The following is a 17,195-nucleotide window of genomic DNA, read 5'->3' on the forward strand; positions in this document are numbered from 1 at the left end:
CGAGAGGTCTCTACTGTCTCTCCTGCCGACCCTTAAAAAAATATAGAAGAGAATGTGAAAAAAAGTAGATAAAAGAATGTATCAATACATATATATTACCATGTGAGTTCACATCAGTAAAAAAAAATATATATATATAAACGTACTCATATATATATATATATAATTTTATTATAACACTTTTTATCGCAACTACAATGCACAATGCAGTTATTATTCCTATTTTCACTATTTTAGGATTGCACTTTGTATCATCATATTTTTGACGATGCGGTAAGACCAGCCAGCAAAGCAAATCCGCAAAGTATTGCATTAGGTTTAAAGGGTGCAGTCACATATGCTTGTAAAGTAAAATATGAACCGGCGGCTACCGCAAGACAACTGACTATAGTATAATGAGGTCAGTTTATATGATGCAAAATATATTATCACAATCATAAGATAAATTCTTGTCAGAATAATGAATATAATTGTTATTTCTTTATTTCTTTATAGGAGAACACTTGTGACAAATGAAGATACTTTTTGTGCGGCTTCAAGTGTAACGCATAGATTCACTTTGAAACAGAATTCCGCTATTGGGACATTACTTTGTTCAACTTGACAATAGAATAATGTAAGTTTTTTAGCATTATAAAAAATTTATCATTTCGGCACGGTTGACGATTCAGGTTAAATTGATAATAAATCAACAATGTAGATTATTCTGACAATTAAGTCATGTGTTTTCATTTTGCTTCTATCCGCGATATCTTGAAATTATAGTAAAAAAGAAACGAAAGGATGATCACTGCAAATTTCATATCACATTGCAAGACGTTTTTTATAATTTTCCTTATAATAATGAGTCCTCGTGCAATATCTAATTCTGAAATTATAATAATGAGATCCTTATAATAATGAGTCCTCGTCCAATATCTAATTCTGAAATTATAAAAACTTTAAAATATTTTGAAATTTGTGACAATCAAACCGGCAAATTGAAATCTAAATTTAATTCAGTGTGGAGAGACATATGCGCAACATGGGACAATCAAATGAAACATTTTAATTTATACTTTTATGTCTATCAAAATCGGCATAATGTTTTCAAAACATATAAAAAGATGAAAAACGTGATTAATTTCAATAACTTTACGAAAGAAATTCTAAGTGAAACTGATGACATTGATATTTCTGACTTGTGTAATGATAGTAATAGCAGTAGCTTTGACAGTTTTGAATGGAATACGCAACATCCATGTAATGATAAAAAAATTCAATTTAAAATTGTTTTATCAAAAGAACAATGGTTAAATGGTTAAATAGAAGAGAAAGTCAATAATAGAGGAGAAATTTATTATTCTTTGAAGAATGGGTGGACACATATTTTGTCTGAATTAATTTATTAATTTTTCAAATTACCATGTGCGTATTCTTTCAAGAACCAAAAAGTAATACACGCGAACTGTTATGCTACAGATTATATTGTAAAAATAAATGGATTTTGCAGTGATCATAATTGTAAAGCTCAAATTTATGGGCAAGGATTATTTCAGTTTACCAATGATGATGATATATCGCTCGAATTTGTTACCTTAAATACTAAAGATTTATTACACTCCAAAAAAAGATATGTGTCCGGTAATTGTAAACAAATTTATGGGCAAGGATTATTTCAGTTTACCAATGATGATGATATATCGCTCGAATTCGTTACCTTAGATACTGAAGAAGATTTACACTCCAAAAAAAGATATGTGTCCGGAATTCGAAAAACGTCGTTTAAAAAGCATTTGAAACATAAAAAAGCCGATGTATTTAGAAGTGAATTAATTAGAAAATATCATAAATATGGCGATCAAATTGGTCCTTTGGTACCAAATAACAATGTTATTAATGGAGTGCGTTTCGAGGCTAAAAATGAAGAATTCGGTGTTAAAGATAATGTATGGAAATCGCTTGAACATTTAAAAAGTGACGTTGAATTTAGTCGTGCCATTAAACAAACAGGCTTTGATAAATTTTTCTTTATGTATTGGACACCAGAACAAATTGATGTTTATAATGATGTGATAAAACTTGGTTCAACTGTTTCTATTGACGCGACAGGGAGTGTTGTCCGTAAAATAACACGTTCGGAAAATAATTCTAGTAATCACATTTTTTTATATCAAATAAATACTCATGTTCAAAGCATTATAATACCATCTGGTCAACTTCTCTCGAAACGACAAGACACTCGAATCGTTGAATTCTGGTTACAAGAATGGATTTCATCTGGCGCACATGTTCCTTTAGAAGTAGTCACTGATATGTCAATTACACTTCAAAATGCGATTACTTTAGCAACTAATGGAATATTTTATAAAAAGTATTTGTCAATTTGTTATGATTTTTTAATTGGAAAAACTCAATTTGTACCACGGCCATTCGTTCGAATTGATATTGCTCATCTGATACATTGTGTTGCTAGACTGAAATGTTTATCTCGTGCAAAACCAGCAGTAAAAGATTTTTATTTACGATGTATAGGATTTATGACTACAATTGAAAAATTTCAAGATTTAGAAAAATCTATGAAATCAGTTTTGATTGTTAGTCAAAACGAGAGTAAATGTTATGCAGAAATTCAGTGGATTTTGAAAAGGATTGAAACTTTCAAATTTGATGATTCCATTGATTATAAACAGATAAGACAGTCTAATGTTTGTGAAAATGGCAATAATTGTACAGAACACATTTCTTGTAATGATGGAATTGATGTATTTTCCTCTGTGACAGTAGATCATAATTATAACTACAACGTTGATAATCTTTCGCTTTATATTGATCAAATAGTAGAGCAAACGTATTCAGAGCAAAATTCAAATATGTCAATTAATTTTAATGATATGAACATGTATTATTTTCCGGAAATTATCAATGATTTGAAACGTTTATTTAAACAATTTCCATCGTGGACTAATGTTATGTTGAACTGTTTTAATTCAAAAAATACTGTCGCAACATCTGCTCGATCCGAAAATTATTTTCGTTTTATTAAGGAAAATCTCTTAGAAGAACGTCAACCGTGCCGATTTGATAAATTTTTTATAAAACACGTACGAACAATTAATACCAAAGTTATCAAAGGAAGAGCAGCTTATGATGCATTAAAGAAAAACAAAGTTATTATTAATCAAAATCGTGAGGAAAAGCTACGGAAGGAGGAACAATTAATTTTACAAACGAAAGAAAATTGGAAAAATAAAGTAGTGAATGATACATTTGATTTTTCTAATGAAAATGAAAAAGATAATTTTTCTATTCTTAATTTTAATACTGATGAATATAATCAATTAGAAGCTGTTAATTCAAAAGATATTGTTCATTCTACTCCGAAAGGTATGGTGGATTATCCAATTATAAAAAATTCAGAAAACAATTTTTCCATTGTGTTGGATGCTGAAAAAAAAGTATTTGAACCGATAATTAAAGTAAATCAAAATTCTGAAAATGACAAGAATTTATTGAACAAACGCGGAATGTATGTTACTCCATGTCCTAATGTAAAGGTAATCCACCAAAAACCTGCTCAAAAAAAGTTTAAAAAAGATTTTATTAAAAATGGTAATAGGTTACCTCCACGTATGATTAATAATAACAAAATTTATCTTTTTAACACTTGTCCGTTCGATTCAATCACTGAAATTGTATCTGCTGCTTGTTGCAACTCCAGAAACTTTGAGAATTTTGTCACTTCACAAATAAGAAAAGAAACTATTTGTTTTTTTACATGTGTACGTAATTATACTGAACACGGAGCTACAGCATCGTTTTACAAATTAAGAGTAACATTGTTATATTCATTATATCCGTCTGCTAGTAACAATATAACTTGTGAAGACAATGTTTGCGATTTATCCCAATCTAAAAAGGGCATGTTATTGACATTGTTGTCGCTTTTCCGCGATCTTGATTGGTTGTCTTGTTCATGCGCTTGCTTCACTCGTGTGACTTGCTTCATTCGTGTCGTTTGACAGTTTGTCATTTGACAGTTAGTTGACAGTGTTGACAGTTAAAAAAATAAATATTAAATATAGTTAAATATATTTAATAAATATAGAAAGAAAGAGGAAGAAGGAAAGACGAATAAAGAAAGGTATGTATATTATATATGTATATTGTGTGTATATATGTATATTGCTGTATGAAAAATACGTATACTATTTTTTTTTATACTTATATATTTTTTTTATACTTTATAAATATATATTTTAATGTATATTACTTATTAATATAAACGATTCATTTAATATTAATATAAATGTTTCATTTACAGTTAAAGAAAAGACGAAGAATAGGCGAGAAAGAGAGAGGAAGGGAGAGAGAGAGAGAGAGAAAAACTGAGAGAGAGATAGAGAGAGAGAGAGACAGAAAGGAAAGAAAGAAGAGAAAGAAGGAGGTTTTATTTAAAATTAAAGAAAAGGAAGAATACGCAAAAGACAGGGAGAGAAAGAGATAGACAGAAAGAAAAAAGGAGAAAGAATATAATATTAGGTAATAATATTGTTTAATATTATCATTTAATATTGTTTGTTAAATATTATTAATAAAGATTATTACATATTATTAATATTATTAATATTATTAATATCATTTAATATTATTAAAGTTAATTATAGTATTAGAGAGAGACAGAAAGGAAAGAAAGAAGAGAAAGAAGGAGGTTTTACTTAAAATTAAAGAAAAGGAAGAATACGCAAAAGACAGGGAGAGAAAGAGATAGACAGAAAGAAAAAAGGAGAAAGAATATAATATTAGGTAATAATATTGTTTAATATTATCATTTAATATTGTTTGTTAAATATTATTAATAAAGATTATTAAATATTATTAATATTATTAATATTATTAATATCATTTAATATTATTAAAGTTAATTATAGTATTAGAGAGAGACAGAAAAGAAAGAAAGAAGAGAAAAAAGTAGGTTTTATTTAAAATTAAAGAAAAGGAAGAATACGCAAAAGACAGGGAGAGAAAGAGATAGACAGAAAGAAAAAAGGAGAAAGAATATAATATTAGGTAATAATATTGTTTAATATTATCATTTAATATTGTTTGTTAAATATTATTAATAAAGATTATTAAATATTATTAATATTATTAATATTATTAATATCATTTAATATTATTAAAGTTAATTATAGTATTAGAGAGAGACAGAAAAGAAAGAAAGAAGAGAAAAAAGTAGGTTTTATTTAAAATTAAAGAAAAGGAAGAATACGCAAAAGACAGGGAGAGAAAGAGATAGACAGAAAGAAAAAAGGAGAAAGAATATAATATTAGGTAATAATATTGTTTAATATTATCATTTAATATTGTTTGTTAAATATTATTAATAAAGATTATTAAATATTATTAATATTATTAATATTATTAATATCATTTAATATTATTAAAGTTAATTATAGTATTAGAGAGAGACAGAAAAGAAAGAAAGAAGAGAAAAAAGTAGGTTTTATTTAAAATTAAAGAAAAGGAAGAATACGCAAAAGACAGGGAGAGAAAGAGATAGACAGAAAGAAAAAAGGAGAAAGAATATAATATTAGGTAATAATATTGTTTAATATTATCATTTAATATTGTTTGTTAAATATTATTAATAAAGATTATTAAATATTATTAATATTATTAATATTATTAATATCATTTAATATTATTAAAGTTAATTATAGTATTAGAGAGAGACAGAAAAGAAAGAAAGAAGAGAAAAAAGTAGGTTTTATTTAAAATTAAAGAAAAGGAAGAATACGCAAAAGACAGGGAGAGAAAGAGATAGACAGAAAGAAAAAAGGAGAAAGAATATAATATTAGGTAATAATATTGTTTAATATTATCATTTAATATTGTTTGTTAAATATTATTAATAAAGATTATTAAATATTATTAATATTATTAATATTATTAATATCATTTAATATTATTAAAGTTAATTATAGTATTAGAGAGAGACAGAAAAGAAAGAAAGAAGAGAAAAAAGTAGGTTTTATTTAAAATTAAAGAAAAGGAAGAATACGCAAAAGACAGGGAGAGAAAGAGATAGACAGAAAGAAAAAAGGAGAAAGAATATAATATTAGGTAATAATATTGTTTAATATTATCATTTAATATTGTTTGTTAAATATTATTAATAAAGATTATTAAATATTATTAATATTATTAATATTATTAATATCATTTAATATTATTAAAGTTAATTATAGTATTAGAGAGAGACAGAAAAGAAAGAAAGAAGAGAAAAAAGTAGGTTTTATTTAAAATTAAAGAAAAGGAAGAATACGCAAAAGACAGGGAGAGAAAGAGATAGACAGAAAGAAAAAAGGAGAAAGAATATAATATTAGGTAATAATATTGTTTAATATTATCATTTAATATTGTTTGTTAAATATTATTAATAAAGATTATTAAATATTATTAATATTATTAATATTATTAATATCATTTAATATTATTAAAGTTAATTATAGTATTAGAGAGAGACAGAAAAGAAAGAAAGAAGAGAAAAAAGTAGGTTTTATTTAAAATTAAAGAAAAGGAAGAATACGCAAAAGACAGGGAGAGAAAGAGATAGACAGAAAGAAAAAAGGAGAAAGAATATAATATTAGGTAATAATATTGTTTAATATTATCATTTAATATTGTTTGTTAAATATTATTAATAAAGATTATTAAATATTATTAATATTATTAATATTATTAATATCATTTAATATTATTAAAGTTAATTATAGTATTAGAGAGAGACAGAAAAGAAAGAAAGAAGAGAAAAAAGTAGGTTTTATTTAAAATTAAAGAAAAGGAAGAATACGCAAAAGACAGGGAGAGAAAGAGATAGACAGAAAGAAAAAAGGAGAAAGAATATAATATTAGGTAATAATATTGTTTAATATTATCATTTAATATTGTTTGTTAAATATTATTAATAAAGATTATTAAATATTATTAATATTATTAATATTATTAATATCATTTAATATTATTAAAGTTAATTATAGTATTAGAGAGAGACAGAAAAGAAAGAAAGAAGAGAAAAAAGTAGGTTTTATTTAAAATTAAAGAAAAGGAAGAATACGCAAAAGACAGGGAGAGAAAGAGATAGACAGAAAGAAAAAAGGAGAAAGAATATAATATTAGGTAATAATATTGTTTAATATTATCATTTAATATTGTTTGTTAAATATTATTAATAAAGATTATTAAATATTATTAATATTATTAATATTATTAATATCATTTAATATTATTAAAGTTAATTATAGTATTAGAGAGAGACAGAAAAGAAAGAAAGAAGAGAAAAAAGTAGGTTTTATTTAAAATTAAAGAAAAGGAAGAATACGCAAAAGACAGGGAGAGAAAGAGATAGACAGAAAGAAAAAAGGAGAAAGAATATAATATTAGGTAATAATATTGTTTAATATTATCATTTAATATTGTTTGTTAAATATTATTAATAAAGATTATTAAATATTATTAATATTATTAATATTATTAATATCATTTAATATTATTAAAGTTAATTATAGTATTAGAGAGAGACAGAAAAGAAAGAAAGAAGAGAAAAAAGTAGGTTTTATTTAAAATTAAAGAAAAGGAAGAATACGCAAAAGACAGGGAGAGAAAGAGATAGACAGAAAGAAAAAAGGAGAAAGAATATAATATTAGGTAATAATATTGTTTAATATTATCATTTAATATTGTTTGTTAAATATTATTAATAAAGATTATTAAATATTATTAATATTATTAATATTATTAATATCATTTAATATTATTAAAGTTAATTATAGTATTAGAGAGAGACAGAAAAGAAAGAAAGAAGAGAAAAAAGTAGGTTTTATTTAAAATTAAAGAAAAGGAAGAATACGCAAAAGACAGGGAGAGAAAGAGATAGACAGAAAGAAAAAAGGAGAAAGAATATAATATTAGGTAATAATATTGTTTAATATTATCATTTAATATTGTTTGTTAAATATTATTAATAAAGATTATTAAATATTATTAATATTATTAATATTATTAATATCATTTAATATTATTAAAGTTAATTATAGTATTAGAGAGAGACAGAAAAGAAAGAAAGAAGAGAAAAAAGTAGGTTTTATTTAAAATTAAAGAAAAGGAAGAATACGCAAAAGACAGGGAGAGAAAGAGATAGACAGAAAGAAAAAAGGAGAAAGAATATAATATTAGGTAATAATATTGTTTAATATTATCATTTAATATTGTTTGTTAAATATTATTAATAAAGATTATTAAATATTATTAATATTATTAATATTATTAATATCATTTAATATTATTAAAGTTAATTATAGTATTAGAGAGAGACAGAAAAGAAAGAAAGAAGAGAAAAAAGTAGGTTTTATTTAAAATTAAAGAAAAGGAAGAATACGCAAAAGACAGGGAGAGAAAGAGATAGACAGAAAGAAAAAAGGAGAAAGAATATAATATTAGGTAATAATATTGTTTAATATTATCATTTAATATTGTTTGTTAAATATTATTAATAAAGATTATTAAATATTATTAATATTATTAATATTATTAATATCATTTAATATTATTAAAGTTAATTATAGTATTAGAGAGAGACAGAAAAGAAAGAAAGAAGAGAAAAAAGTAGGTTTTATTTAAAATTAAAGAAAAGGAAGAATACGCAAAAGACAGGGAGAGAAAGAGATAGACAGAAAGAAAAAAGGAGAAAGAATATAATATTAGGTAATAATATTGTTTAATATTATCATTTAATATTGTTTGTTAAATATTATTAATAAAGATTATTAAATATTATTAATATTATTAATATTATTAATATCATTTAATATTATTAAAGTTAATTATAGTATTAGAGAGAGACAGAAAAGAAAGAAAGAAGAGAAAAAAGTAGGTTTTATTTAAAATTAAAGAAAAGGAAGAATACGCAAAAGACAGGGAGAGAAAGAGATAGACAGAAAGAAAAAAGGAGAAAGAATATAATATTAGGTAATAATATTGTTTAATATTATCATTTAATATTGTTTGTTAAATATTATTAATAAAGATTATTAAATATTATTAATATTATTAATATTATTAATATCATTTAATATTATTAAAGTTAATTATAGTATTAGAGAGAGACAGAAAAGAAAGAAAGAAGAGAAAAAAGTAGGTTTTATTTAAAATTAAAGAAAAGGAAGAATACGCAAAAGACAGGGAGAGAAAGAGATAGACAGAAAGAAAAAAGGAGAAAGAATATAATATTAGGTAATAATATTGTTTAATATTATCATTTAATATTGTTTGTTAAATATTATTAATAAAGATTATTAAATATTATTAATATTATTAATATTATTAATATCATTTAATATTATTAAAGTTAATTATAGTATTAGAGAGAGACAGAAAAGAAAGAAAGAAGAGAAAAAAGTAGGTTTTATTTAAAATTAAAGAAAAGGAAGAATACGCAAAAGACAGGGAGAGAAAGAGATAGACAGAAAGAAAAAAGGAGAAAGAATATAATATTAGGTAATAATATTGTTTAATATTATCATTTAATATTGTTTGTTAAATATTATTAATAAAGATTATTAAATATTATTAATATTATTAATATTATTAATATCATTTAATATTATTAAAGTTAATTATAGTATTAGAGAGAGACAGAAAAGAAAGAAAGAAGAGAAAAAAGTAGGTTTTATTTAAAATTAAAGAAAAGGAAGAATACGCAAAAGACAGGGAGAGAAAGAGATAGACAGAAAGAAAAAAGGAGAAAGAATATAATATTAGGTAATAATATTGTTTAATATTATCATTTAATATTGTTTGTTAAATATTATTAATAAAGATTATTAAATATTATTAATATTATTAATATTATTAATATCATTTAATATTATTAAAGTTAATTATAGTATTAGAGAGAGACAGAAAAGAAAGAAAGAAGAGAAAAAAGTAGGTTTTATTTAAAATTAAAGAAAAGGAAGAATACGCAAAAGACAGGGAGAGAAAGAGATAGACAGAAAGAAAAAAGGAGAAAGAATATAATATTAGGTAATAATATTGTTTAATATTATCATTTAATATTGTTTGTTAAATATTATTAATAAAGATTATTAAATATTATTAATATTATTAATATTATTAATATCATTTAATATTATTAAAGTTAATTATAGTATTAGAGAGAGACAGAAAAGAAAGAAAGAAGAGAAAAAAGTAGGTTTTATTTAAAATTAAAGAAAAGGAAGAATACGCAAAAGACAGGGAGAGAAAGAGATAGACAGAAAGAAAAAAGGAGAAAGAATATAATATTAGGTAATAATATTGTTTAATATTATCATTTAATATTGTTTGTTAAATATTATTAATAAAGATTATTAAATATTATTAATATTATTAATATTATTAATATCATTTAATATTATTAAAGTTAATTATAGTATTAGAGAGAGACAGAAAAGAAAGAAAGAAGAGAAAAAAGTAGGTTTTATTTAAAATTAAAGAAAAGGAAGAATACGCAAAAGACAGGGAGAGAAAGAGATAGACAGAAAGAAAAAAGGAGAAAGAATATAATATTAGGTAATAATATTGTTTAATATTATCATTTAATATTGTTTGTTAAATATTATTAATAAAGATTATTAAATATTATTAATATTATTAATATTATTAATATCATTTAATATTATTAAAGTTAATTATAGTATTAGAGAGAGACAGAAAAGAAAGAAAGAAGAGAAAAAAGTAGGTTTTATTTAAAATTAAAGAAAAGGAAGAATACGCAAAAGACAGGGAGAGAAAGAGATAGACAGAAAGAAAAAAGGAGAAAGAATATAATATTAGGTAATAATATTGTTTAATATTATCATTTAATATTGTTTGTTAAATATTATTAATAAAGATTATTAAATATTATTAATATTATTAATATTATTAATATCATTTAATATTATTAAAGTTAATTATAGTATTAGAGAGAGACAGAAAAGAAAGAAAGAAGAGAAAAAAGTAGGTTTTATTTAAAATTAAAGAAAAGGAAGAATACGCAAAAGACAGGGAGAGAAAGAGATAGACAGAAAGAAAAAAGGAGAAAGAATATAATATTAGGTAATAATATTGTTTAATATTATCATTTAATATTGTTTGTTAAATATTATTAATAAAGATTATTAAATATTATTAATATTATTAATATTATTAATATCATTTAATATTATTAAAGTTAATTATAGTATTAGAGAGAGACAGAAAAGAAAGAAAGAAGAGAAAAAAGTAGGTTTTATTTAAAATTAAAGAAAAGGAAGAATACGCAAAAGACAGGGAGAGAAAGAGATAGACAGAAAGAAAAAAGGAGAAAGAATATAATATTAGGTAATAATATTGTTTAATATTATCATTTAATATTGTTTGTTAAATATTATTAATAAAGATTATTAAATATTATTAATATTATTAATATTATTAATATCATTTAATATTATTAAAGTTAATTATAGTATTAGAGAGAGACAGAAAAGAAAGAAAGAAGAGAAAAAAGTAGGTTTTATTTAAAATTAAAGAAAAGGAAGAATACGCAAAAGACAGGGAGAGAAAGAGATAGACAGAAAGAAAAAAGGAGAAAGAATATAATATTAGGTAATAATATTGTTTAATATTATCATTTAATATTGTTTGTTAAATATTATTAATAAAGATTATTAAATATTATTAATATTATTAATATTATTAATATCATTTAATATTATTAAAGTTAATTATAGTATTAGAGAGAGACAGAAAAGAAAGAAAGAAGAGAAAAAAGTAGGTTTTATTTAAAATTAAAGAAAAGGAAGAATACGCAAAAGACAGGGAGAGAAAGAGATAGACAGAAAGAAAAAAGGAGAAAGAATATAATATTAGGTAATAATATTGTTTAATATTATCATTTAATATTGTTTGTTAAATATTATTAATAAAGATTATTAAATATTATTAATATTATTAATATTATTAATATCATTTAATATTATTAAAGTTAATTATAGTATTAGAGAGAGACAGAAAAGAAAGAAAGAAGAGAAAAAAGTAGGTTTTATTTAAAATTAAAGAAAAGGAAGAATACGCAAAAGACAGGGAGAGAAAGAGATAGACAGAAAGAAAAAAGGAGAAAGAATATAATATTAGGTAATAATATTGTTTAATATTATCATTTAATATTGTTTGTTAAATATTATTAATAAAGATTATTAAATATTATTAATATTATTAATATTATTAATATCATTTAATATTATTAAAGTTAATTATAGTATTAGAGAGAGACAGAAAAGAAAGAAAGAAGAGAAAAAAGTAGGTTTTATTTAAAATTAAAGAAAAGGAAGAATACGCAAAAGACAGGGAGAGAAAGAGATAGACAGAAAGAAAAAAGGAGAAAGAATATAATATTAGGTAATAATATTGTTTAATATTATCATTTAATATTGTTTGTTAAATATTATTAATAAAGATTATTAAATATTATTAATATTATTAATATTATTAATATCATTTAATATTATTAAAGTTAATTATAGTATTAGAGAGAGACAGAAAAGAAAGAAAGAAGAGAAAAAAGTAGGTTTTATTTAAAATTAAAGAAAAGGAAGAATACGCAAAAGACAGGGAGAGAAAGAGATAGACAGAAAGAAAAAAGGAGAAAGAATATAATATTAGGTAATAATATTGTTTAATATTATCATTTAATATTGTTTGTTAAATATTATTAATAAAGATTATTAAATATTATTAATATTATTAATATTATTAATATCATTTAATATTATTAAAGTTAATTATAGTATTAGAGAGAGACAGAAAAGAAAGAAAGAAGAGAAAAAAGTAGGTTTTATTTAAAATTAAAGAAAAGGAAGAATACGCAAAAGACAGGGAGAGAAAGAGATAGACAGAAAGAAAAAAGGAGAAAGAATATAATATTAGGTAATAATATTGTTTAATATTATCATTTAATATTGTTTGTTAAATATTATTAATAAAGATTATTAAATATTATTAATATTATTAATATTATTAATATCATTTAATATTATTAAAGTTAATTATAGTATTAGAGAGAGACAGAAAAGAAAGAAAGAAGAGAAAAAAGTAGGTTTTATTTAAAATTAAAGAAAAGGAAGAATACGCAAAAGACAGGGAGAGAAAGAGATAGACAGAAAGAAAAAAGGAGAAAGAATATAATATTAGGTAATAATATTGTTTAATATTATCATTTAATATTGTTTGTTAAATATTATTAATAAAGATTATTAAATATTATTAATATTATTAATATTATTAATATCATTTAATATTATTAAAGTTAATTATAGTATTAGAGAGAGACAGAAAAGAAAGAAAGAAGAGAAAAAAGTAGGTTTTATTTAAAATTAAAGAAAAGGAAGAATACGCAAAAGACAGGGAGAGAAAGAGATAGACAGAAAGAAAAAAGGAGAAAGAATATAATATTAGGTAATAATATTGTTTAATATTATCATTTAATATTGTTTGTTAAATATTATTAATAAAGATTATTAAATATTATTAATATTATTAATATTATTAATATCATTTAATATTATTAAAGTTAATTATAGTATTAGAGAGAGACAGAAAAGAAAGAAAGAAGAGAAAAAAGTAGGTTTTATTTAAAATTAAAGAAAAGGAAGAATACGCAAAAGACAGGGAGAGAAAGAGATAGACAGAAAGAAAAAAGGAGAAAGAATATAATATTAGGTAATAATATTGTTTAATATTATCATTTAATATTGTTTGTTAAATATTATTAATAAAGATTATTAAATATTATTAATATTATTAATATTATTAATATCATTTAATATTATTAAAGTTAATTATAGTATTAGAGAGAGACAGAAAAGAAAGAAAGAAGAGAAAAAAGTAGGTTTTATTTAAAATTAAAGAAAAGGAAGAATACGCAAAAGACAGGGAGAGAAAGAGATAGACAGAAAGAAAAAAGGAGAAAGAATATAATATTAGGTAATAATATTGTTTAATATTATCATTTAATATTGTTTGTTAAATATTATTAATAAAGATTATTAAATATTATTAATATTATTAATATTATTAATATCATTTAATATTATTAAAGTTAATTATAGTATTAGAGAGAGACAGAAAAGAAAGAAAGAAGAGAAAAAAGTAGGTTTTATTTAAAATTAAAGAAAAGGAAGAATACGCAAAAGACAGGGAGAGAAAGAGATAGACAGAAAGAAAAAAGGAGAAAGAATATAATATTAGGTAATAATATTGTTTAATATTATCATTTAATATTGTTTGTTAAATATTATTAATAAAGATTATTAAATATTATTAATATTATTAATATTATTAATATCATTTAATATTATTAAAGTTAATTATAGTATTAGAGAGAGACAGAAAAGAAAGAAAGAAGAGAAAAAAGTAGGTTTTATTTAAAATTAAAGAAAAGGAAGAATACGCAAAAGACAGGGAGAGAAAGAGATAGACAGAAAGAAAAAAGGAGAAAGAATATAATATTAGGTAATAATATTGTTTAATATTATCATTTAATATTGTTTGTTAAATATTATTAATAAAGATTATTAAATATTATTAATATTATTAATATTATTAATATCATTTAATATTATTAAAGTTAATTATAGTATTAGAGAGAGACAGAAAAGAAAGAAAGAAGAGAAAAAAGTAGGTTTTATTTAAAATTAAAGAAAAGGAAGAATACGCAAAAGACAGGGAGAGAAAGAGATAGACAGAAAGAAAAAAGGAGAAAGAATATAATATTAGGTAATAATATTGTTTAATATTATCATTTAATATTGTTTGTTAAATATTATTAATAAAGATTATTAAATATTATTAATATTATTAATATTATTAATATCATTTAATATTATTAAAGTTAATTATAGTATTAGAGAGAGACAGAAAAGAAAGAAAGAAGAGAAAAAAGTATTTGAAATTTGTGACAATCAAACCGGCAAATTGAAATCTAAATTTAATTCAGTGTGGAGAGATATATGCGCAACATGGGACAATCAAATGAAACCTTTTAATTTATAATTTTATGTCTATCAAAATCGGCATAATGTTTTCAAAACATATAAAAAGATGAAAAACGTGATTAATTTCAATAACTTTACGAAAGAAATTCTAAGTGAAACTGATGACATTGATATTTCTGACTTGTGTAATGATAGTAATAGCAGTAGCTTCGACAGTTTTGAATGGAATACGCAACATCCATGTAATGATAGAAAAATTCAATTTATAATTGTTTCATCAAAAGAACAATGGTTAAATATCAAACCAGAAGAGAAAGTCAATAATAGAGGAGAAATTTATTATTCTTTGAAGAATGGGTGGACACATATCTTGTCTGAATTAATTTTTCTACAAGAAAAATTACCATGTGCGTATTCTTTCAAGAACCAAAAAGTAATACACGCGAACTGTTATGCTACAGATTATATTGTAAAAATAAATGGATTTTGCAGTGATCATAATTGTAAAGCTCAAATTTATGGGCAAGGATTATTTCAGTTTACCAATGATGATGATATATCGCTCGAATTTGTTACCTTAGATACTGAAGATTTATTACACTCCAAAAAAAGATGTGTCCGTAATTCGAAAAACGTCGTTTAAAAAGCATTTAAAACATAAAAAAGCCGATGTATTTAGAAGTGAATTAATTAGAAAATATCATAAATATGGCGATCAAATTGGTCCTTTGGTACCAAATAACAATGTTATTAATGGAGTGCGTTTCGAGGCTAAAAATGAAGAATTCGGTGTTAAAGATAATGTATGGAAATCGCTTGAACATTTAAAAAGTGACGTTGAATTTAGTCGTGCCATTAAAACAAACAGGCTTTGATCAATTTTTTTTATGTATTGGACACCAGAACAAATTAATGTTTATAATGATGTGATAAAACTTGGTTCAACTGTTTCTATTGACGCGACAGGGAGTGTTGTCCGTAAAATAACACGTTCGGAAAATAATTCTAGTAATCACATTTTTTTATATCAAATAATTACTCATGTTCAAAACATTATAATACCATCTGGTCAACTTCTCTCGGAACGACAAGACACTCGAATCGTTGAATTCTGGTTACGAGAATGGATTTCATCTGGCGCACATGTTCCTTTAGAAGTAGTCACTGATATGTCAATTACACTTCAAAATGCGATTACTTTAGCAACTAATGGAATATTTTATAAAAAGTATTTGTCAATTTGTTATGATTTTTTAATTGGAAAAACTCAATTTGTACCACGGCCATTCGTTCGAATTGATATTGCTCATCTGATACATTGTGTTGCTAGACTGAAATGTTTATCTCGTGCAAAACCAGCAGTAAAAGATTTTTATTTACGATGTATAGGATTTATGACTACAATTGAAAAATTTCAAGATTTAGAAAAATCTATGAAATCAGTTTTGATTGTCAGTCAAAACGAGAGTAAATGTTATGCAGAAATTCAGTGGATTTTTAAAAGGATTGAAACTTTCAAATTTCATGATTCCATTGATTATAAACAGATAAGACAGTCTAATATTTGTGAAAATGGCAATAATTGTACAGAATACATTTCTTGTAATGATGGAATTGATGTATTTTCCGCTGTGACAGTAGATCATAATTATAACTACAACGTTGATAATCTTTCGCTTTATATTGATCAAATAGTAGAACAAACGTATTCAGAGCAAAATTCAAATATGTCAATTAATTTTAATGATATGAACATGTATTATTTTCCGGAAATTATCAATGATTTGAAACGTTTATTTAAACAATTTCCATCGTGGACTAATGTTATGTTGAACTGTTTTAATTCAAAAAATACTGTCGCAACATCTGCTCGATCCGAAAATTATTTTCGTTTTATTAAGGAAAATCTCTTAGAAGAACGTCAACAGTGCCGATTTGATAAATTTTTTATAAAACACGTACGAACAATAGGGTATTATAACGTTTTTCAAAAATATTTTTTTATTGAAGTTCATACCCTATTTAGTTATTAAAATTTTTTTCGTTTGCTTCAAAACGTTCAATTTGTATTATTTTTAAATTATTTAAAATATCATAGTTTGAAATGCTACGAAAACGCGCCAATGTAGCGCTGTAGCCGCGTGACCTCACTTCGTTACT

At 22.5% G+C, this 17,195-nt stretch overlaps 1 protein-coding gene across 2 annotated transcripts in view; it reads left to right on the forward strand.

The window, feature by feature from the left end:
• Window positions 1–211: 211 nt before the first annotated feature.
• LOC115240052 overlaps window positions 212–17,195 on the forward strand; it is a 27,112-nt gene continuing 10,128 nt past the window's right edge. Inside the window, exons 1-3 of one of the 2 annotated variants that reach the window (XR_003884731.1) lie at window positions 235–400; window positions 496–616; window positions 4,088–4,123. The gene's annotated coding sequence lies outside the window, so the exon portion shown is untranslated. Of the gene's footprint in view, window positions 401–495; window positions 617–4,087; window positions 4,124–17,195 lie in introns of those variants that run through there. The other variant, XR_003884730.1, reaches the window with a different exon arrangement.

The sequence above is a fragment of the Formica exsecta genome, unplaced genomic scaffold, assembly GCF_003651465.1.
Source record: "Formica exsecta isolate Colony F162 unplaced genomic scaffold, ASM365146v1 scaffold400, whole genome shotgun sequence".
NCBI classification, from domain to species: Eukaryota; Metazoa; Arthropoda; class Insecta; order Hymenoptera; family Formicidae; genus Formica; species Formica exsecta.